Source organism: Mytilus edulis, chromosome 8 (assembly GCF_963676685.1).
Source record: "Mytilus edulis chromosome 8, xbMytEdul2.2, whole genome shotgun sequence".
Classification (NCBI taxonomy): Eukaryota; Metazoa; Mollusca; class Bivalvia; order Mytilida; family Mytilidae; genus Mytilus; species Mytilus edulis.
The window spans coordinates 22,255,926-22,281,383 of record NC_092351.1 but is presented as its reverse complement, the minus strand read 5'-3'; the positions used below and the strand labels follow the sequence as shown (position 1 = coordinate 22,281,383).

At 31.1% G+C, this 25,458-nt stretch overlaps 1 protein-coding gene across 3 annotated transcripts in view; it reads left to right on the top strand.

The window, feature by feature from the left end:
• The window catches only part of LOC139485079 (protocadherin-9-like), a 53,150-nt gene that overhangs the window by 2,310 nt on the left and 25,382 nt on the right, over nucleotides 1–25,458 (top strand). For 2 of the 3 annotated variants that reach the window (XM_071269196.1, XM_071269195.1), the window contains exons 3-5: nucleotides 10,372–10,461; nucleotides 16,173–16,312; nucleotides 24,482–24,540. The gene's annotated coding sequence lies outside the window, so the exon portion shown is untranslated. Of the gene's footprint in view, nucleotides 1–10,371; nucleotides 10,462–12,736; nucleotides 12,870–16,172; nucleotides 16,313–24,481; nucleotides 24,541–25,458 lie in introns of those variants that run through there. The other variant, XM_071269197.1, reaches the window with a different exon arrangement.

Here is a 25,458-nt window from a genome sequence, read left to right as displayed (position 1 = left end):
TTATAGAATGTATTAAATTGCTTTTGAATGAGTATTTATTTGATAAATTACCATTTTAAATCCTTTGTACATTTTGGATATCTATTTTCTGTATTCAACTTATATGATGGAGGACCTCAAGAGTTAGGTCATCATAGATATAGGAAGATGTGGTGTGAGTACCAATGAGACAACTCTCATGCACATATCATACTTTACCAAACTTGAATTGAAAGTACTGTGGACTCATTTGCTTTAGTGGATACACATTTTCCAGGTTGAGGAAAAATTGTGATTTCAGGGTTTTCACAAATCCTGGAAAATGTGTACTATGTTGAATATTTAAATTTGTGGTTAATTTATACCAATTAAATCTCATGAATGATGAGTTCACAACAATTTCCTCATCAATTTCCACAAACACAAGAATACATTTATGACTAACTCATTAGCAATGAATTAGATTGAATTAAAAATCGTAAAAATGTAAAAATGCATATATGATATTTTTATGTAAAAAAGAAACACGCTATTGCGTTGGACACCATTAGCTGAGATGTAAATTGTATGCTAATATAAAAAAGAAGATGTGGTATGATTGCCAATGAGACAAATATCCACAAAAGACAAAAATGACACAGACATTAACAACTATAGGTCACCGTACGGCCTTCAACAATGAGCAAAGCCCATACCGCATAGTCAGCTATACATGCTACACATGCCACATTTACATTATAATGACAAAATCATAGAAATTACATTTAGTATCATTTAAAAGTCATAATGTTTGTCATTATGGTTAATGATTCAAATAAGTATGAGCGCAATGTTTACTGGGAATAAATCATATGTTCATGCAGAGAAATTTCAATTATGCCATGGTTGTCAATTGTCTGTCAAAGAGTTGATCTGAAATTAAAATTTATTGTAGCATTATAACACATTTAATGATTACATTAGATACATGTCATATAGTTTTATGGCTAAATTATGAATATTTAATGTAAATTTCGAGATTATGACATGTAAATTTCCTTAAATTTCATTAAGACTTGAATTTCTATCTAAAGCAAATTCAAAGATCGAGTAAACAGAACTGATAATAATGAATATTTAGTATAATTTTGATAGCAGCAAATAAAACTGTTTTATATTACTTTCTACTGGTATTCAAAGGCAAGGTATGGCTGAGGGTGAAGAATGGGATGGGGGAGGGCTGATCTGATTTAACAGTGTCTACTTAAAAACGTTGCTTTGAGTGGGAAGATTCTTGAAAAAAGTATATCACATATGTATACTGTGGATTCATTTATTTTCATGGGAACAAATTTTTATGGAATAAGAAAAATAACATTTTGTTGATAAAGGTATATGATTGTAAGTTTTTACAAAATTCTGCATAAAACCTATAGAAAACTGTTATTTTGTCAGTTCACCTGTACCCACAAAATCAAGGATTTGTATAGTAAGTATACTATACAAATCCTTGACAAAATCAACAAAAATTGGTGATCAACAATAAATAATTAATCCACAGTACATGTAGTTGTTTTAATTGAAATGGAAAAATAACTGATATGAAAGTTGTTTTGAACTTGGCAAACTTTTTATGAAATTTCAAAATTAATATAATCATAAGAAATGATTAACTTTGAAACCTGAACTGTAAAATGAAATTATATTTCGGAGGACCTTGCACATCTTTGATGATTTCTATTAGACCAGTCCTGAACTTTGGATAATGTTTTATCAATGGATTACCTTGTTGACTCCAACCCATAAACCACACCTTTTTCCAGCAAATGGTAAAATAATGACAGTAACAAAATGAGCCACAACAACATATGAGGCAAAATTAGTTATAAAATGGATTTTTCTTGTTTCTTCGATTCCATGAATCACTTAAATTGTTTTCTAAAGTGACTTTTATTAGATTTTCTGTTAGATACTATGTGTAAGAATTTGTATTATATCACTATTGGTCTGTTACACTTGTTACTGTAAAGCTTCCTTTTAAAAAAGAAAGGAAAAAGATTTCATTCTTCTTTTCTAGTAAACAGTGGTAATTTTGTTCACATTATCAGAATAAAACATACAATGATGTTCCAAATGACATAAAACAGTAGGAGATTTGACAATAAAAAGTCCTGACTTTGTGAAGATAAGAATACAGGGATTTTATGTATGGGGTGCAATTGACTTATTATATAATTATGATTATCTAATGGTCATTCTGTTTTGTTAAATGGAAGAATTACATCCATTTCACTTATTCAGTAGAAAGTGATAATCCTAAGTATGACGCCTAAATGGCTGTCTTGGCCATATTAAAATGACCTTTGCAAAAAATTTGTATCATTATTTCTGTAAGTTTGAACAGAAATGTGTTGAATTTGTACAAGTGTCTAGATCTGTATTGAATGTATTATATCCCACTTTATAACCAGTAAACAAACTTACAAAAAGATGCTCAGTAATGTTTAAGAAGCTTTCTTGCAAACATTTGTTAACTTGCAACTGGCCTGTTCAAAGGCTACTTACTAGTATATCCTTTTGATTGAAAATTTGGCAAAATGCTCTTTCCTCTGTGTTTTTTCATATTTTTTTTAATAATTTTTAATTAAAAAAATGCTACTTGTCATCATGCTGCCATATAAGATGGATTCAGTATTTAGTTTTCAATAACACTCAGTCCGATACCTCTCTTTTCTTCCACAATTTGGAAGAATAATTGTTAACTCAAAAACATCAACAAAATGATTTGTTTTATACAAAATATGACTAACAACTTGAACTTTCCTACAATCATAAATTTTTCTTAAAGATTTCTATCTTAAAAGAACATATACAAAATAATGATTTACTAAAACATGTACAAGGTACAAGGCCTTATAAATAACTAAAATATAAAGGACGTTCATTAAACGAGATGTTTTATATCCTCAAGGAACCACTTTATACTGTAGGGTCAAAATACTATCATGTCTAGCTGTTTTACCCTGTGATCATAAATAGAGGTTGAAAACTTGGAAGACAAAGAAACTGATAAATGTATTTCTATTTATATATAACATGCAGGTTTTACATCAGTTACATGGTTTTTTAGGTTGAAAAATTATTTTTTTTGTCAGTTAAAAGATTCAAGGTCACTGACAGGCTGTGTTATCATTATACCCCCTGCTTTCTGAAGTAGGAAGTTTATAGTGTTGGAAGAAATTGTCTGTGTTTCTGTCTATTTGTCCATCTGTCCCACTTTATTATTTATATAATAATGTGTTCACAACTTCTTTTGAACTGCTTGACAGAATTTTATGCAACTCAAAGAATCTTACTCACATGGTGTACTTTTGTCTCTCCCATTCTATTTAATTTTAAATGTCGATTGGAAATTATTCATTTAATCTTCATTGTATAATGCTGTGAGCTTTTCTTGCAGTAACTTTTAAGTTTTTCCTTTCTTTTCTTGGTTAAGACAGAAACCAAGATTCTAAAGTGAATTAACATGATGTGTTTTGTACCTTCCGCTCCATTTTGTTTTGATGCCCCCACCGTAGCCACATCCAAAATTAGTTTTCTTTCTCTAACTTTAGTTTACCTTAACCAAATAGTATGAAACTTATACACAATGCTATAATAATTACTAATAAAACACAGGTCAGGTTTGAATTTTGCTGGCCTCACTTTTACTGTTCTAGAGTTATGCCCCTTTACAAATGGTAAAATTGCTGATTTTTATGCGCCACCTACGATAGTAGAGGGGCATTATGTTTTCTGGTCTGTGCGTCCTTCCGTCTGTGCGTCTGTTCGTCCGTCCGTCCAATTTCAGGTTAAAGTTTTTGGTCAAGGTAGTTTTTGAAGAAGTTAAAGTCCAATCAACTTGAAACTTAGTACACATGTTCCTTATGATAATATCCTTCTTATTTTAAAACAAAATTAATCTTTTGACCCCATTTTCATGGTCTACTGAACATAGAAATTAAAAGTATGAGTTTCAGGTTAAAGTTTTTGGTCAAGGTAGTTTTCAATGGAGTTAAAGTCCAATCAACTTGAAACTTAGTACACATGTTCCCTTTTGGTTGATCAATTTACTTTTAAGGCCAAATTAGATTTTTTACCCAATTTCACGGTCCATTGAACATGGAAAATGATAATGCGAGTGGGGCATTCGTTGAATTTGGACACATTCTTGTTGTTTTCATTTTCTTACTTCAGTTAGCCTCAACAAAATGTTATGAAAATTATAACACAATGCTAATTACTACAAAACACAGATCAATTTTACAATTTGGTACTGTTACTTTTAGAAGTCTATATATTTTACAAATGGAAAAATTGCTGAATATTCCTTTCTGTTCTCTAACTTAAAAGTTTGCCTCAACCGAATGAAACTCATACACAATGTTTATTACCACAAAAGTCTTATGAAGTAAAATTTTGGTAGCTTCACTTCTATAGTTTTTGAGCTTAATGTCCCTTTTTTACATTACATGCAAGCACCGGGGGCATCATCTGTGTCCCATGGACTCTGTCCCCATTTATTTGGGGTTTGATTTGGCATGACAATTGGACTTACCTTTGTCATTTTATGTCTCATTATCTTCAATATGAAATGCCAATAAAGTTTTCAATGAAGCAATAACCTTCCTAAAAAAATCATGGAATTTTAAGAAGCTGTACAGAAGCTTTTTCATAATCAAGAGATACCATTTGGAACAAACTTTTCATTTTTTTCCCTGTTTTTCCTATTTTTACTTATAGTTATTGGCAGTCAACAATTTACACTTTCCCACTAGAATCAACAGTCACAAGCCAGACATAGGGTCTATGTAAAGCTCTTTTTTTTTTTAAATGAACAGCTGTCAGTTGACTCGACCAAACACTTACTTAGAAAACTAACAAAATAATGACAAATTATATTTTATATTTTTAATTTTGCAATAACTGAACCCATTTTCCGCCTAGAATGAGTAGTTTTATTATTATTAAAAGTTATTCATATATTACCAAAGAACACATGTTTCCTGAATTTAGTGTAAGAATTAGATTTGCTTTTTGTGTAAATTCATTCATTATTTTATTGTAGTCTGTGTTTCTAAACCTTTATTACTGTGTATAGATGTATATTTAATCGTATTATATATGTTCATTTTATACAACATACTATTATTTTTACACTACATTAAATGCTTAAATACTCTTTAAATTTCCTTTAACTGTAAAAATATTAGAAAAACATGTATTGCTTTAGAAGGAAGGTCAATTGGGTTAAACTGAGACAAGTAACCCTGTTCTTTACGAAGGATTTAGATCTCAACAAATGTCAAAATTCATTCTCAATGACTATAAATTATTAAAATGATAAAAATCTTGTATCGTAACATATATCTGTCCAAAAAGTTTCTAACGAAAAATTGGTCACAATCTTCAAAAACTTTAAAATTACAATTTCCTAATTTAAAACGATTATCTCTTTTTACAAACTCAGTGACCCATGAGTTGCTGAATTTTATGCTCGACTCATTTAACAAGATCGCTTAATGTTGTTAGATTATATCAAACAGCATAAAAATAACGACAAACACAGAATTTTAAATGACTTATGTAAAATAGGAAAATACTGATGTCTTTATGTATCATTTTAACGTCTTTGATATCTAAAAGGAACATTAGTCAAATATTGATGGAATTTTTGATAACATCGTTACTAAAGTATTTGACTGCAGTCTATTTCATAACTATATTTGCCTATCTTTTAAATGATAACATTCTATTGATTGTAGAATTAGATATAAAAATATATGGGAAATAAATGTCTTTTAGAAAGTATTATGTTGATGTATTTTTTTTTTACATTAGCTTATTTTTGCTTAATGGTAGAATGCCTAAGGGGCTAGGAAATATTAATATCATTAAACTGTTTGCTCATTCATCAGCGAGGTCTATATCAATGAGGCCGTAAATTAACTTCAAAAGTTTTACCTAAAATGTCAGCCTTATTAAGTGTAAGCTAGGTTCCCCCTCCACTCATTCCCCTTAAAACCACATCTGTGTAACCAATTGATTTATTATAAAACGAAGATGTGCCTGGTATGATTGCCAATGAGACAACTTCACACAACAGACCAAATGACACAGAAATTAACAATTGTAAGTCACTGAATGGGTCTTCAACAATGAGCAAAGCCCATACTGCCTAGTCAGCTATTAAAGGCCCTGAAATGACAAATGTAAAACAAGAAAACCAAGAAAACTTATGGCATAATTTATATACAAAATAATGAACAAAAAACAAATACCAGTATGTAAAACAGCAACAAATGTATACTCTGAATTACAGGCTTCTGACTAGGGACAGGCACACAGAATGGGGCAAGGTTACGCACTGAGTTACTTTCCACATGCAGCACAGAGCTATGATATAAGACATTATCCCCGGCTTAGTATATATCTAGGATTTTGATTGGTTAACGCACGTCGTTACAAAACCCATAGCCCCTGGGTGTTGCTAACCCATATCCCCGGACGTTGCTAACCATTATCCCGGGAAACTTCACGCAAGTTTTCCTTAGTTCCATGATTGCTCCTTGTGAAATATTAAATTCTGTAGATTATCCATGATGTTTGTAATTAAATATTTAATTCATTAACGATTTTGTCCTATTATGCCGATCATTTACATTCATTTCATCAAATGCATCACTTGACTGCCACATTTTCAAGGCATGGGACTACTGACCTAGCTATGCAAATTACCCACGTTGACGTCACACCATCTATGGCGTAACGCTCACAACATTGAGCGCCAAATTTGACTCAATCCAGTTTCTCTGTCTCCGTATTAAAAAACGTCTTATATTTGACTACCTGTAGGGTTCTACCAAAGGTAGTACCCTACACCCCGTAAAAAATATGTCAAATTTCCAAATTTCAATAAAACTTTTTTAGATAATGAAAAAAACGTTGTTTTCGCGTTACACTTTGTACCCGAATTTCCATAAAACTCGCCCGATTCGGACTAAGACCGGGGATAAATTCGTTATCTACGTTCATATCCGTAGATATGGATATTTTAACACCCTTCAGTACCCTGTACACCCTTCGGCTACGCCTCATGGTGTACTGGGGTACTTCAGGGTGTTAAAATATCCATATCTACGGATATGAACGTAGATAACTTATAATGTACCCTACAATGGGATATTATAATCTAAGTGAATTTTTCACAAGATTGAAAAAGTTTTTTTAAATGTTAAAAATTAAAATAGTCTTTAATTTGTTGCAATATATAGATTCTGGTTTAATTGTAGTACATTCATATTACCCAACATCAAATAGTTCAGAAATTTGAGAAGCTCAAATTGTTTAATCTGATACTGTAAAATGCTTTGCTCTATACTCATGTTAAAAGTTAATAGATTTGTGATTTAAATTTTGAATGAGGAGACACTTTCATTACAATTTTTACAGATACCTAAATCCTTTTTAAAATGATTACTATTTATGCAAGTGTTAAATCGTTCTGGAAAATGATTTCAAACTTTACTTGTCAACAGGTGACAATTGTAAAAGTCTCATTACAATCCTGCTGTGCATAAAATTATTATTATTTTACCCTGTACAAATGACATACAACCCATCATCTCGCCATCCTTCCTTTCACTTCTTGTCTTAAACAAATAAGGATAATTTTCTTATAATTTGTCGGGACCTGGACGTTGACAAATAAATACCCTGAAGCTGGTCATTATGAATTTTGTTTACCCAACAAATATAGTTTATTTACATTTCTGGTCAGTTATTGTTGATCACCTCTTTCTTGGTGTAAGGTGAAAATTTTGAGTATTGTTCAGCTTTTCTTCACGTTCAAGTTTTCGGCTATTTGTGATGAAAGGTTATGGTGACTTTTACAAGTGTCTGATTTGTCCTACTATACACTAAATGATAAAAAGTAGAAAAATTTGATACTACACAAAACTTAAAGAATTTTCCTAAAATGTTTTCCATTAAAATAAGAGCTTGATCTAGCTACATAGAAATCATAGGCGGATCCAGGGGGCCCTGGGGGGCCCGGGCCCCCCTTTTGTGGGAAAAATTTGGTTGATTATATAGGGAATCACTGAAGCATGACTGGAGAGGGCCCCCCCTTTGGTCAGTCAGCGGGCCCCCCCTTAGGAAAAGTTCTGGATCTGCCACTGGAAATACTTATCTGGTTAACACTAAATTTTTTCAAAGATATAGTTTCTTTTTCTAATAAATGAGGAAAAATATTTTACTTTTTTCTGCAGACCTCACATTTTCTTATAAGTTACCTGACTTTTTTAGAATTTGATTGATTGTTCACAATTTTTAATTGACAAAAAAGGTTTATATCCTGCTTTTAACTCTATGCAGTTGTTTATATTTAATCTACCTTACAAATATATAGAGCTCATGCTGACTATATGAAAGATTAGGTAAAAATATAATAAATGACAGGTATTGCTTAAGATTACAGGTGTTTTTCACTAATCGTTAGATGTTAGGAGATAAAACAGAAGATAGGGATAAGAATTAGACATGTTAATTAATAGACTACATCACATCCTATTATTTTGTCTGTCTGTATCCAGGTACATTCTATAATGACCGACCCCCTGCAGGTAAACGTGTAATGAGAAATATTTACGTCATGCTGGTCCAGAGACTATTAAAACACTCAAGTACTCTTGACTGTGTCTGAGTGCTGGAAAAGCTTGGCTCAATTACACCTGAGTGTGGACATGTTAGATAATTATTAAGTGTGGCAAATATTATTTAGCATGTTTAGAAGGATTATATTAATTAGACATCTGGTAACAAAATGTCAGACCAATGTCCAGTTTGTCAGTATTGAGTGTTTTTATTTAACTTTTAATTAATTGACTAGACACCTTAGATTTATATGCCATAATACTACTTCTTGTGTTGAATTATAAGTTCCTCACGGTATATGAGTAAAATATAGGGTTTTATTCAGATATATTCGTGTAATTGAAGTTATCTGTACCTATCATGATCAGATAACAGTATTATATCAAAACTTTTATAAAAATACAATACCACATTTTAAGTTGTGGTATCCAAATAAGATGAGTTTCTTAATTATGCAAAAGAAATCTGAAGTTTACCAAAGTTAAAATCATTGCACAGTTCCACTAATAGCCTGAAGTTGGTTTCACAAAAAAACTTACGACTATTATGATTGTCACTAAGATTGTTCTCAAGTCATGAACAAATCAGTATTCTTACGACCAATCTTAGTCGTAAGTTTTTTTGTGGAATCTACCCCTGTTCTTTTTAGCCATCACTAGGCTTTAACATTCTGATAAAGGTCTGTCACATCCTTCAGTACCAACAATCACTTCCTATTCCATCAGAAGAAACAAGGCATAATTTTTATGCCCCACCTACGATAGTAGAGGGGCATTATGTTTTCTGGTCTGTGCGTCCGTTCGTTTGTCTGTTCGTTCGTCCGTCTGTCTGTCCGTCCGTCCGTTCGTTCGTTCGTCTGTCCCGCTTCAGGTTAAAGTTTTTGGTCAAGGTAGTTTTTGAAGAAGTTGAAGTTCAATCAACTTGAAACTTAGTATACATGTTCCCTTTGATAAGATCATTCTAATTTTAATGCCAAATTAGAGAATTTATTCCAATTGCACGGTCCACTAAACATAGAAAATGATAGTGCGAGTGAGGCATCCGTGTACTGTGGACACATTCTTGTTTGTTACAAAAATGAAAAAAAGTAATAGATTACATAAAATTTATAATGATCTTTAACCCCAAAAATTACAAATGAAAGAATTAAGAATCAATTAATACATGTGCTTCAATATTTTCAATTAGTTGTAGCTCACTGTATACATGTTTTAAGATGTATGTATATATATTTTTTGTCTAGTAAGCAGGTTGAGTTTTATCCTAAGTAAAGTTAAGGTATTTGTTGTATGTTATAGCTACATAGGGTGTAAAACAAATTAAATTGTCATATTCAGGTAAAAAAAGGTAGTATCCGATGATGATAACATTAGTAAATTCCTCAAAGATACGAACCATCTGTGTGACTCACGACACTCTTGTTGACAATCGTGATAGATGGGTGGTCAGACTTTTAGGTTCAGGTCACAGTTATATCGCCATAAACTGATGAATAATGACCAGAGTTGGACCAGTATCATTTGTTACTGACACAAGCGGCCTTTCGGCACAGGAAAATCTCGCCAGTTTAATTAGATTTCGTATTTGACATCTGAGCTTGTTTTTTCAATCATTAAGGATGTGATCCATGCCATAGGGGGTTGTTTTATTTCAAAATATTCACCAAATCTTGTTTGAAATTTGATAATATGTTTTACTCTTTATGTTATTAAATTACAGGTTTTTAAAGACCTACAACTTTTAAAGAAAAGCAGAAGAATTTAATTACCCATCTTCACAGTGGTGTGTTTTGGATGGTGTTTATAAAAGGTTAGTTTTAGGTTAGTTGTTGTTTCCTCGAGGTGTTAAATCTAACACATAAAGTAGTTATTTTCACTATGTAGACATGGTTAGGCTATGTAACATGTGGGCTATAACACAATTATATTGTCACATTGAATAAGAGATATTGCCAAATAAAAGTCCCTCAACAGTTTAGTTTATACATATTTATTTATAGTGGATTGGGAAACAAGTTTTACAACTTATATTAATCCCTTTCCACTTTGGAGGTGCTAGTGCTGCCTTGTAGCGGCATTAGCCTGCTCTTTTTCGAAATCTACAAGGGTATCTTTGCTGGCTCTCTCTTAACACAGGTCAGCCACTTATTGTCCCCTTCCAACAGACTATCATCGTTTCCTAAAGACCATACTCGCAAATGGTGTCAAGGGAGAGCGGAAAATTCAGTCCCTCAAATTTTCATCCCAGAATGGGAATCCGAACCAGGAACCTTTGTGTTAGTAGTCTGATGCACTAACCACTACACCATGGCTCCCTCACCAGTAAAGCTTAAATCCAAACAGTGATGATTGATATCAAAGTCTAAAAGTACATGTAAATAAAATTGACTACAAGCATGCACAGGAACGATTTTAGGCAAATGATCTTTTTATTACTATTCATTTTTTATGCCTCACTTTAAAATGGGCATTATAGTTTTCAGTCTGTGCCATCTTTTGTTCGTTTGTCCGTCCATCTGTCTGTCTGGCTTCAGGATAAAGTTTTTGGTCAAGGTAGTTGTTGATGAAGTTGAAGTCCAATCAATTTGAAACTAAGTACACAAGTTCCTATGATATGATCTTTCTAATTGTAATGCCAAATTAGAGTTTTAACCCCAATTTAACAGTCCACTGAACAGAGAAAATGATGGTGTGAGTGGGGCATCTGTGTATTACGGAAATAGTCTTGTTTTTATTGAAAGTTGCTGTCTACTTTAAGCAAAATCATACAGGAATAGATGAATATCTAATTTACTGTCCACATATCTGGAAATTAAAGTGTTCATCATTGTTCAATGGTAACAGTTTGATCTTAGACTAATAAACTCATTCAGAAAAGAGATCACAAGAAAGCACATCCAATTCAATTAATTTTATTTCTCAGATCTATGGACTCTGGACCAATGAAAATTGGAATATTATTATTTGTTTGATTGATTGGTGTTTAATGCCACTTTCAGCTTCTGCTTTTTGTGGTGGTTAGTTTTTGTCAGTGGAGGAAATACTGGGGATTGCCCATTGAGAACCTCATAATTTCTTAAAGTCCATACCTGCATAGAAATACATATAAAACCAATTCCAGTATAAATAGCAAATTCATCAAAAAGGCAAGACTTCCTTTTGAAAACCCTTTCATGTATGCATACAAGATAATTCAATCAATAAGAGGAGTTTGAGCAGAAGTTTATTACATAAAAAGGACGAATGTTAATTTACATAAACTTACGTAAACCTGATGACTGTACTCTTTAAGTTTGTATCAAAGATTCATTTAAATATTGTCTTCCTTGACATAATTATAACATATTAGTATATTGTTTAAATTTATAGCTTTGTTATTTTATTATCCATCAAGGAAAAACAAACTACATAATTACAACAGCATCATAATAGATGAATTCATCATGACAAACTATATAGTTATGATTGAAGATATTGTTTCCACATTAAAATTTTATTGTTATAAAATACTGCTAATTATCATTTTTAATGTCATAATTTTTTCAAAAGGTCAACATCTTTTAAACAAATATTTGTTCTACTACTGAAGAATCAGGGGTACCAATTTCTTTTTTAGATTTAATGCAAATGTAAAATTTGCTATGACCTATTTTTTGTTTCAAAGTTTAAAATAAACATTGATATTACTTTTATATGTGTCTTTTTCATGCATCCATTACACAAGTAAAACAATGTGTCATCCCAAATTCTTCTGATTCTCAATCATGTGATTAACACACTAAAGATACTTGTTTAATTACTCTTTCCATGAAATAATACATACTGAAAAGGGTTTGATGTTTGAAACCAGGCCAAGGGGTTTGAGGGGTTCTTCTGAAACCCATGAACCCCATTTGAAAATAAGCCTTATTAAAGTTGACATTTTGTTTGTATTGTGACTATTAAAGTTGAGACTTTGTTAGTCTACCTGATTTGTAACTAAATAAAGTCGCACTAAAGTCACTGTCATGAGTAGTCTTCATATATTTTAGGTTCACTCTCCATTTATGCATCCTGATTTGGCTTTGCTTTGCATTTTGATTCAGATAAATTTCAGATCTTTTGGTATATCATATGCAATAGTGATATTTGACGTCAATCCAACTGGTGATGGTGTTTTAAGAAGATGACTAAAACTTCACTACTATAAACCAACATGTAATTCTTGATTGACTTAAGGTAATATCTACCTTTGGGTTAATTAATTTGAATTTCATTATGATTTCATAACCAATTTTTAGCTCATCTGGCCCGAAGGGCCAAGTGAGTTTTTCCCATCACTTGGCATTGGCCGTTGTCATCTGTCATCGATAGCTTTTACAAAAATCTTCTCCTCTGAAACCACAAATGCCAAATTTAACCAAGCCCTGTAATTTTCAGACAAAACTGACAACCCGTTTTTGGGTTGCTGCCCCTGAATTGGTAATTTTAAGGAAATTTTGCAGTTTTTTGTTATCTTCTTGAATATTATTATATAGATAGAGATAAACTTTAAACAGCAATGTTCAACAAAGTAAGATCTACAAATAAGTTGTCATGACCAAAATTGTCAGTAGTAAATTTTTTACAATTTTTGGGATACGATTATTGTTGTTGCATAATTTTAAATCATATGCATTATTTAAATTAAAATAGATGTATTACTCATCGTAGAACACCCCTTAACGTGAAATGGAGTGTTCCATATTATCGTTTCGAGTTGTCTCCCTTCCTGAAGGAACTTCCGTGAGTTCTGAATCAAAAACACGTCGAGTATTAGCTCGTTCTGTCAATAAACGTCGTATTATATTAAAAACGATCGCATTTTAAACCGATAAATGTGTACGGAAAGGAGTCATGATCACTGACCCAAAGGAAATTAAACATTTAAAGAGTAAGGAATGGGGCTCCTAGAATTAACGTAGGAAAATAGGTGATAAGATACGAAGTGAAATACCTTCTCTCGGTCTGAGTCTCAGTGACTGCTGTGGAAAGTAAACTTGGAATTGATGGTACAAAAATAAAACATAGACCTGATTACATTGTTCATACACTTTTATTCGTGATTGGCTTTTTTGTAACTATTTTAAATGTGCAGTTGAATTAGTTTTGAAAATAATATTATCTAGCTACATGTATACATGTGTCATAGAAACAACGGCAATCGTATCCCTCAGAGCAATATGCTCTTTGATTTACAATTTTTGTTATCTTTTACCAAAATCTTCTTCTCTGAAACTACAGGGACAAATTTATACAATTTTACTTGGCCATAATCATTGTAAGAGTACCCGCCTTACAACCATCATTGTGGACATGGTTAAAAATAGAACACAGTGGTAAAATGCAATTTATGGTTTATATCTCTGAAACTGAAGCATTTAGAGCAAATCTGACAGATGGCAAAAATGTACATCAGATTTAGATTTATCTGTTCTGGAATTTTCAGACGAATCTGACAACCAATTGTTGGTTTGCTGCCCATGAGTTAGTAATTTTACAGAAATTTTGCATTTTTTTTGTTATTATCTTAGATATCATTATAATATCTACTGTTGATTATGATTTTAACCTTATTATACCCCCGCTTTGAAAAAAAGGGGGGTATTCTGTTTTACCTCTGTCTGTCCTTCCGTCAGTCCGTCAGTCCGTCCCATGAATTTTTTCGTCGCATTTATCTCAGGAACTACTTGACAAGGATTTCTAAAATTTGGTTTCAGGGTTTATATAAGTCAATTATACCTTGTGATGCGTTTTCAGATTCATCACTCGACAACTTCCTGTTTACCGAACACTTGTATCATTTTACACATAATAGCCAAGTTGAAAATTTTCGTCGCATTTTTCTCAGGAACTACTTGACAAGGAATTGAAATTTGGTTTAAGGGTTTATATAAGTCAGTTATACCGTGTAATGCGTTTTCAGATTCATCACACGACAACTTCTTGTTTACCGAACACTTGTATCATTTTACACATAATAGCCAAGTTGAAAATTTCGCATTTTTCTCAGGAACTACTTGACAAGAAATTCTGAAATTTGGTTTCAGGGTTTATATAAGTCAGTTATACCCTGTGATGCGTTTTCAGATTCATCACTTGACATTTCCTGTTTATCGAAATATTTCAGCGAGGTATCATCAGTGAGCAGTAGCTCAAAGTTTTACTTGTTTTACATGATTTCCAAAGCATCAGTAAATACAGATGAGTGACACAGGCTCTTGAGAGCCTCTAGTTCTTATAGAAACAAAATCTGCTCAACAACATTTTAACATCCGCAGCCTTCATTTCATACTTGAGTTGACTGGTTAAAAGTTTTGCAGTTACAAGATCAATATCAAATGATTAGGTTGCATTTGTTTATTAAAACCCCACTAGTGAGGCTATATTTTTATTCACTATAATGTCCATCTCTCTGTATTTAAGTTCAGTATTTTTCTCAGGTACTACTACACAGTACACAAGTTGACTTAATATTTGGTATACATTGGACCCTTACTTCTTGTGTTGTGATACTTTGAATTTAGAAAGATGGTATGCTAATAGCACAACAACACATACAACTTCTTAATTTCTTTTGCAGACAATAATTGTCTTTACATGTTAGAGTGAGCACCTGAAGACCAGACAAATTTATCAACAGTTATTTGAAAAAAAACATTTTATAGATATTTTCCTCTATGAATTCCTAATAATTTTGTGCACTTCTGTTGGACTTTCATATAAAAAAAAGATGTAATAAGATTGCCAATGAGACAGCTCCAGAGAAAAAATGACACCGAAATTAGTGACTACCGGTCACACTACAGCTTTCAACAATGAGCAAAGCCCATACCGCACAGTCAGCTATAAAAGGACATAAAATGACAAATGAAAAACAATCCATTCTAATTTATGTACAAAATAATAAATCAAAAACAAATATGTTACACAGCAACAAACATTATTGAACAACCCACTGAATTAAAGGCTTCTGACTTTGAACAGGCACATACAGAATGTGGCGTTAGATGGCGCCTACTAATTATCTTCCTCCTAACCTGGGACAGCACAAAACAAAAACACTTTATACATAATATGTCATATTTGTATTACAACTTGTATATAGTTGGAACTATAAAGAAAAATAGTTCAATTTATTACGAAAATATATACATGTAACATGTATATAGATTTGTGTTAACGCAATTCTTTGTGTGTAAATCATAACTGGGTTTTTTTTACGAACCAAAAAATGCACTCATTAACTTTGATTTCTTATTCATAATAATGTTAAAAAAGGACAAAAGAAATAAAATTGTTTGAGAATTGCATTATCATAAGTTTATAGAATTGAAAAGCTGTAAATAGATCTATTTGCTAGACATGATGACAAAAAGTACTTTACACATGAGTGTGAAAATATTGTTAATATTGATATTTTTATATGTTCAAAGTAATATATGTAATTTTCAATTTATTGTAAAACATTTAACATCTGTGTTTTCATTTTATTGTTATTAGATTTTAAAGATATGAGTGGAAGATCAGAAAGTCACATGACCTAAAGTTTGATAATTGACATCTCCGTTTTTGACAAGTTTATCGTCATTTTTTACCTGAGACCTAGTATTAAAGGGACTAGATATCACTGTTATACAAAGGTAATAGTTATGTTTAGATTGTTATATTTATTTATTTTATTTGCTGAATACTTATTATTATAAGTAGTTTTATTGTATCATTTTATTTAATTTTTATTGCATATACTGGATTATACTGAAATATTACGTTAAAACATCGAAAAAATTATTGAATTTAGATTTGTTTATTTTTTAAATGAACTATATTGTTATTTTTTCTGAAACTTTTTTTTCCTCTTTTTCACCCTTTTTTCACTTTAATTTCAGAGTCATATAAGATTTATTTTAAAATGCAAGATGCAAATTTGAATGTTAAGTTTTAAAAAACAATTTTTGCACATTGAACTAAAATATTTCATTTTTCTTTAATCCAAATGTAATTTCCCTTATTTTATGTTGAAAGATGTCTTCGAAAGAAGTTGACACTCTTAATCTTTAGTTAAAATAATGTTATCTGTTAATTGTTATAATATAAAGCTAAAAACTACAATGATTCATTCCAGGAAGAACTAAGATAATTTGTTCTCAATTCTCAATAAAATGTCAAACTGTACAACATGCACTTATATTCAAAGCTGGAATCAGTATTTAAAAAAGTAAGGTTTTAAGGAATACCATACACTAGTAGAGGCAGATAATTAACATCCACATTTTACATCACTTATGACAGAAATCTGAAATTAGTAGAAAATTTACATGCATAATCAAAGTGGTTGTGCTACTTCCGTAAATGTGCTGTTTCTGAAAGCAGGCATCACTTATTTAGTATACTTAGCATAAAACTGTAGACAAATAATCAACAATGAAATTAACATGTTAAAAATCCTGTTCATCTGAAGTCCCTGTCTAGATTTACCTTAATCCAAAACTTGAAAATTCGGATGTATAAATACTTGATGATTTAGAGGGACATTTGCATGGGCGGTTCCTGTCATTTTCAAAAGGGAGGGGGTGGGGGGTTCCAACTATATGTCCCCATTAAAATGCAGCATAGATTGTCCAAAAAACTCTACCCCTGGATCTGCCACTGATTTTTCTCTGGTTGAGGGTTGTCTTATTGTCAATTATATCTCTTGTATAGACAGAATAGCCAAAACCATCTATAATTATAAATTATACCTGATGGATTTGGAAATTTTGGTTTATAATAATTTCTAACATCTGGTCCGAGACCACAATTGTCGTCCCTTGATTTTCGTTGTCCACGTGTTACTAGTTAATTTTTTTTATACCCCTTCCAAATGTATTTCTCCCTGTTTTATGCCTCAAATAGCAAGTCAAGGGATGAAATGACACTGTCAAAAAATTTGGGTCCTGAATTTTAAAGTAAAGCAGTGATTTTGGTCCAGTTGAAAAAGGTTAAAAATTAGCACTTCGGAAGCTGTCAAAAGATTTCAAGACCCCCTTAACATAAAATTGTCCATATTTTGAGTTAGAGCCGATGAAGTTTTCTATAATTTTGATATAATTTGTCCCAAAAGTAGTACACACTGTAAAAATTTTATTGAGAAAGCGCAGGTGGGATTTTTTTAATTTGCATTTATTGTCTAAACAACAAAAAGCAGTTGGTTTCTTTTTTTGGTAACTAATTGAAATGACTGTAAACTTAATAAGGAACAATTCTACAAACAACTGATGAAAACATCTCTTTCCTTCAGCCGCTTTTTTCCAGAAAAGTTTTGAAATACGAAATTGTGTGTTTTACCTCAAACATATCAAAATTATACAGAATTATTTCAAAACGTAAGTCATGAAGTGTGATTTGTTTTTGCATATTCCTTCAAAACATAACAAAATTAAATTTTTGTCAAAATTTCATTGAGCGATTAATGTAAGATCTCTTATATATTGTATGCTCTACAGATGAATTTAATTTATTTTAATAAAAAAAGAAATATTTAGATGATGCTTGATAATTTCCCTCTGCAAACTATATTAAAAAAGAAAATGTACATTTCAATTCAATAATTAAGTAATTTTAATATTTTTTTATGATTAGTATTTCATTTTGGTTTTTTTTTTAATTTTATCTCAATGAGTGACCTTTAATAGATATTTTCACCCTTTCAAATTTAATATTCTGATTGTGAAAAAATGCATCAAAAGGGTGAAATTTGAAATCACTATTAATTTAAAAGTTGAAGAGAATTCAATGACTATTTAATGACTCTAGATCTTTGGTGTCAACAACAGGTTTTTATCCACCAAGAAACAATGATCAGTAACCGTAAATGTTAATATTTTCTAATGATGTCAGGCCGTCAAAATGTCTTTATCGTTTTAAAATTTTATATTTCCTGAAAAGAGGTGCGAGACATAATTAATGTCAGTATGAAATTAAGGTCTTTACGTGTACTCTGTCATTACTGGATTGGAAAAATATCTGAGGTATTGAAAAACAATTGAGAACACATTCTGTCGGTTGTCATAGTTCTTTTTTTGTAACAAGGAATTGTGCATTTTTATTCTATATTAATGTAAAAAAAAACAATAAAATCCAAACCTTGGCAATATAGCAAAATTTTGTGCCTAGTATATGTTTAAAATAATAAGTAAAAATCTGATAAAGGCTTTAGTATATACTGTAAATTCAGAAATTATTGCAAGGTTTTTATTGCGAAAAATGCAACAGAGTTGTAGACGTGAATTTACGGTACTTTGAATTATTAATGATTATGGACTAAGTTTGAATTGTGTCATGGAATCATAAACAATACAAAAAGAATTTGTTTCAAAATGAAATTACTTCCCCTGAATCCCCTCATAAGAAAAAAATTATCACTATTTCTTACTGACCTGCTTTCTACAATAGTTAAATGAGTCTTTTAATTCAAATGATTCATAGGTGCCTACTAAAGCTGTACTATACTCTAACACCAATGATTCAACCTTTCTTTTATTGAAATAAAAAAATGTGAAGCTGGAATTTACTGTTAAAATTAATTGGATTTGCCAGAAACAAAAGCCCATAGAATGCATCTTTATCCATGTCGGAAGTGCTCATTTAAATGCATAAAGTTAAAGTCATCAACTTATCAAAGAAAGAGGGTATATAATTGCTAAGTTGAATAGTATCCCAATTTGTAAAAGAAAGGAAATGGAAAATGACAAGAAATCAGAGAATTCTTTAAAGATCTATATCTGGAGGTTGTTGTTAAAATGTGCAAATTACACAATACAGCAATTATTGTCTGAATTTTAATGTCTTGCTGTGCATTAAAGATCTGTATCTTTTTTGTTAAATGAGAATTTAAGGGCACTACTGAAAAATAACTTTTGTGTCGGATCAAATAGTTGGATTATATCCCTTTTCAAGGTTAAGAGATAATATGACCTTTTCTGTATTCAATTTGTATCTCTGACATGCAAAGTTTTTTAACTGTGTGGTAAGAATAGCATAAATGATTTTATTTTACTGTTTTCTTTTCCCTTGCCTGTAACAAATGTTGCAAAGCTAGAGTTATCTGTGGCTTGTCCTGATATGGTGGCATTAGTGGCATTGCCAATACATGTGTTTTGTTTTAATTTTGGGTTTTCATTCACTCTTGATTTGGTCATGTTTATATTTCCTTCTGGTCTACTAGAAAGGATTCAGATAATCATTATTTGCAATGACCACTGATGATGAGGGAGTATTCTCAGAATCATGATTTGTATGCTAATTATTCATTGAAAGACACTTTTGATCTGACCAGTATACAGAAGATAGCTTCTTACAAATTATCACCCAAAAAAAACAATATTTGATTGAATTATTCATGTGATAGAACAAGCTGCAATCATCCATGCACAACTCAGTTCGATTGTTTCACGGCTTTTTTTAACATGGAAATGGAAATTGAGCAAATTATGTAAAATTTACTTGTTTAATGAGCCTTTGGTTTTATCCACCTGGGACTTAAATAATTTTCTGAAAGAGAAAAGATCAGATAGAAGATATTAATCTTCAAAGGTCAAATTTAAGCCTTTTTTGTATCTTTTTTATCCTTTTCGACATGCAAGTTTTTTTACAAGCTGTGTTTATATGAGTAAAGATGATAAAAGATTGACTCTTGACATAAGATATCAAGAAGCCAGTTGTTTTTGTCTGCATGAATCATAATTGTAATGTAAGAATTTAAATGTGAAATCAAATGCTCGGAGTCGGCTTTTTAGTAGGGTTAATGTTGTCCATCACACTAGTTTTTTTTCTCAACCATATAGTTCAGTTTTTCTAATGTATCAATCTATTTATCTTAAGAATAATTTGATATAAAAATGATAGATTTGTCAATGTTGATGGACCATTAAAAAATACATTAGAGTAAAACGGACCAGTTGATGAACAATTATGAAATTTTAATTTCAAACCATAATTGCTTTTTCATTTATAAAAACATCAAATGAATGTACAAAATAAATTAAGAAAATGAACAAATGTATCATACAAAAGTAAGAAAATATATTTTGGCTTTTCGCTTTGTCAAAAATTGACAAAAAACAAATTTATAACAAAGACAAGTACAGATTATTTGTTTGTCAAATAAGCTCTAAATAGCCATAAATAAGTTATACAGACATAAAAGGTTTAGGTCCATAATGTATTTGTATACAGTTAAAATATATCTTGTTAGATTAAAGACCACATCAGATATAGTTTATCCTTTGGTGAATATTGGCACAGATTGTATTAGATTGGAAAATAAGTTATCCCATCTATATGATTCATAGCTGGGGGTTTTTTTCTGATTTGGATGTATACCCTCAGCTCACCCCCCATACAGTTTGATTTATATTTTGATTCTTTAACTTTAGTTTATTGGGTGGCATCACTTTTACTGTTCATGAGTTATGTCCCTTTATAAACATACAGATTGCTGTTTTAGTTTCTGTCCCCAAACCTTAGTTTGCCTGTAGGTATGAATTTAAGATATGAGACTTATACACAATGCTTATTACCTCATAAAACAGATCATGTTTGCAATTGGGTAGGGTCACTTTTACTTTTGTTGAGTTATGCCCCTTTATAAATGGAAAAAATGCTAAATCTATCTTTTCTGTTCTCTTACTTTAGTTTGCCTCAACCAAATGTTTTGAAACTTATACACAATAATTATAATCACAAAATGGTCTGAAATAAGTGAATATTAAGATTCCTGCATCTGACTATGGGGATGTTGACTCATGCATTTTTACAAGCAGGTGCATTTGTGGCCCATAGACACATTCTTCCTTTATTTTAAAATTCATTTCTCTTGCCTCTGTAAAATATGTTTGAAAATGAAATTTTTTTTTTTCGATTTTATATGCATTGTTTAATGATCATTTGTCCCTGACCTTAATTGTGACAATGCAAATTGTTTGGTATTTGACATTCATTTGTATGTTAATATTTGTAAATATTTGTGGTTAAAATTTGAGTGGTGATATATTTGCACCAAATTTGGATAGCTAATATTTAGAAAAGGCAGAATAGGAAGTCTGTAAAATGTGCAATGGACTTTGAAATTTCAAACTAAAAAAAGGAGTAGGGGCATTAAGACCCTTATTTGGCCCAAAAATTACTGCAAAGTTATCGTACATATTCTTTAATTACTACAAACTTGAATAAGGTCCAAGATATTCAGAAAATCAAAACATATTTGACATTGAACAAGTGACCATGCCAACAAATCATAACTTAATTTGCATATTTTGTAAAATTTCGTGATTTTCAGGTTTTTCATCAAATTTTAAGTAAATCTTAGATTGAAAAAGTATGTGCGCAACCAAGAAACAACTTTGTATTTGGTGAGATTATGTCAATAGTTATAATAAAGCTTCTGTTAAATTATTTTGTTGTTTCTTGGCTGCGCATGATGTTTCCACAACTGAAATAAGGATAGTAAACTGCATTAATTCTGTATTTTTCAGAAAACAGTACATTTCATGAGGTAATTGTGACTTCATCAGATAAAAAGCTTTTTTTTCATTATATTTCTTGACCCTATGCATTTCTAAACATTATGTGTCAATTTGAAATAGTTATCAAACATTTTTTTTTCTTGGGCCAAAACCAGGTCTTAATGCCCTTACTCCTTTGCCTGATTCTGAAGCCACATGGCATTTGTTTTGACATTTATTAATCAAATCAGCAAAACCAAATAAGGCACAGGAAATAGCATTACTGAAATTTATTACATTTAAACACTTATGACTGCAGCACTGGTGAAGTGGAATAGAGTTGATTATTCCATTACAATAATGATCTTGAATTGAAAACCAAATTCCTTGATAGACTCTGAAGTGGATGCAGTTCTGTAGGCTACTAATTTGGTCTTCAAATGAAATTAACATCTGAAATATAAGACATGTGGTCATGCAGTCTTTCTCTTTCATGTACATGTATTTTGTGTTTTGTTATACCCAACTCACAGAGGAGTGATATTCTGCAACGACCTTGTCCAATTAATGACATTGTCCATTTGTTGGTTACTGATTGTCCATCCATCCATTTGTTCATCCTTGAACTTCCCATTTTCTGTATTAAAGAATGAAGTTGAATGATTTTCTTAGAACTTAAAAAATTTGGAAAGGTTAACTGTTAAGGATTGAATGCTCACAAACATGTTTTTAACCTAGCCACATTCTATATTTGCCTGTTACAAGTCAGGGTACTGTTATCCAGTTGATGTTGTTAATTTCTGTCTATCTGATATGTTTTTATTGGTTAATTATTTTGTCATTAATCACGCCTTTGGTTTTATATTTGGAATTGTTTCTTATTAAGGATCTTTTATATTCTATTTAATATGTGTTTTGCTCGTTGTTGGAGGTGTGTTCAGCAATTTATATTTGCTTACATCTATCTCATTTGAACTCTAGGTGATAGTTGTCTCTTCAGCCATCACAAGACATATATATCCTTGTTCGATCTTAATCTTATAATCTAAATGGAAATTGAGTCAATGAAAGTATCATCTCACACAACACGGTCATGTGACCTTGCTGTCTATTCTTGATACAATGTATCGAAAAAAAGTTCATCTACTAGCTCTTCAAAGTGCAAAGTTGTACTAAAATGGGTGAAGTTTTTCCAATTGTTGTAACACATATCACGCCTACAATGTTATATAGACCCTCAGTATGTGCAATGGAGAATAGAGATATTTTAATTTCAGGGGCGTGTGTGATCCAATTTTTACATAATTAAATTCTACGTATTTGATTGCTATAGAATTTACATCTGGTCTGACAATACATCACCCCTATATGTATAAATAATAGTATTTGCCTAGTAAATTAAGTTGGTAGCTCTATTATTGTTGATGATCTTTGAGTTCATTGAAAATGAAAATGAAGTGATATTTTTGTAATAAGCGTGAAATCATTGCTGATTTTATACATGGTTATGTATTATTCATGAGGATTAGAATTACCAGGTACTAGATTCCCTTTTAATTAGAACATCATTACAACATGACCTTTACAAAAGTACTATCATTTACACAGAAATTGAATTCATTTCTGATAAAGACGATGGATTAAAGCTGATTTGAATTTTTCCGTAGATGTACGTGTCTTTGAACAGCATAAGGCAGAGCTTTGATTTAAACATCAAAATGCGTTTTAGAAATACCTCCATGAAAATGAATATATGCATTATTTTCAAGGGAAAGTTTTATAAATTAAAGTAAGATTGAATTTATGAATAAGTTGTAGGTATGAATATTGTGAAGATATGCAAAAATCTAACACAGAGCATTTGTGTAAAGCTTGGTGTGAAGTACGATGAAAGTATATTCCTCTAAACTAAAGATGTCTTTTCATGCGTTATTATGATTCTGCCTTGCATTTTCTTTAATGTGTATCCAGTATATTCTTATTCACATTGATAAATAATGATTTGAAGAATTTTTAGTCATTGCTGTAAATCATGCACACACATCTCAAATTGTCAAGAAAAGGAGGTGATATTAAATAAGGCATTGGTAACAGTACAACTGTAGTACCAGCACAGTGTAGTGATTACTATTGGAAAATTAAGATTTTACAAAGGGTAGATGAATATGAGACTTTAAATCAGATCAGAGAAATATTAGTTTTTGAAAAAAACAGATTTCTTTTACACTGTGTTGTAATAAATGTGCTGCACTAAAACAAAATGAAATTGATGTACTTATAACGTCCATGCAATAAGATATAATGAGATTACTTTTTCATTTTTTTCAGATTTGATATTCAGAAAAGACGACGAAATAGTTGGAAATAAAGATTATAGTTTTATGAAGGTAAACTTAACTGTACATCTTGTAACTGCATATGAACATTTGTTTCATAAAAGGACGTCTGAGTCAAAACTGCATCAGTATTGGATGTGACCAAATTTCAATTAAAAAGACTAAGGTTGACAACTTGCTAATACCGAGTTTGATGTTTACTTGTTCAACAAACTTTGGTATCATGTGCAGGGCCGTATGCAGATGTAGCCATTTTTATTTTAAAAGGGGTCTCCTACTTTTGATAAAGGGAGGAGGTCCAACCATGATATATCCCCATTTAAAAGTATTGATCATGAAAAAAAGGGGTGGTTCCACAGACCCCCCTCCCCCCCCCCCCCCCAAAAAAAAAAAGACAAAAAAAAACCTGAACCCACCACTAATGTGCTGCATTGATATAGATATATATGTTTTATGTTCATGAATTATCATATCTAACAATAATGTCCATCCACTTTTAAGCTGGAAATTAACTTTAGATTGCCAACTTAGACTGGTCAGATATGTTTCTAATTATTACTTGATTTTTGTCCTTGTCAAAGAATTTGTCATCACATTTCAGATGATTTACTTGGTATTTTATACAATCATTTTTATGTTAGTGAATTGTGCTTACATTTCTGCCTGATTTAACTTTTATTTAAAATTCTAAAGGTCCATACACCTTGTGTCCACTCGAATAAAGTTTAGAATAATAAAGGTTCTTAAACTATGGGTGTCCGAATGTCTCTAACGCCCATCTGTATAGAGAAAGTTGAATACTGGATTTATTTATCTGAATTAAGGGTGCTACTTTGGATGATATATTTTACAAGCTGCTGTTCTCTAAATAAGATAAAAAGACAGGAAAAGTCATGAATAAAAGAGAGATGTCATCTTGTATGATACTGCTGTTTGAAGTGTCTATTTCTTCATTGCCTTTGTCTGCTT